This window comes from Cariama cristata, unplaced genomic scaffold, assembly GCF_000690535.1.
Source record: "Cariama cristata isolate BGI_N322 unplaced genomic scaffold, ASM69053v1 scaffold30907, whole genome shotgun sequence".
NCBI classification, from domain to species: Eukaryota; Metazoa; Chordata; class Aves; order Cariamiformes; family Cariamidae; genus Cariama; species Cariama cristata.
The window spans coordinates 1-214 of NW_009626524.1; positions in this window are offsets into that span (position 1 = coordinate 1).

A 214-nucleotide genomic window follows, 5' to 3' on the forward strand; every position below is an offset into this window, starting at 1 on the left:
ACAAGCGGAGCAAGTTTGTGGGCAGCGAGGAGGCCGCGGCTGTGCTGGACGAGTGCTTCAAGCGGCAAGGTGTGCTGGAGCTGGTGCTGGAGCTAAACCCTGCTGGGCAGCTCCTGCCAACTGACCGCTTCCCGACCACCCTCAGGGGCAAGGGCATTACTTCGTGAAGAAGAAGAGGGAGAACATCACCCGGGAGAACTGCTGGAGTGGGCTG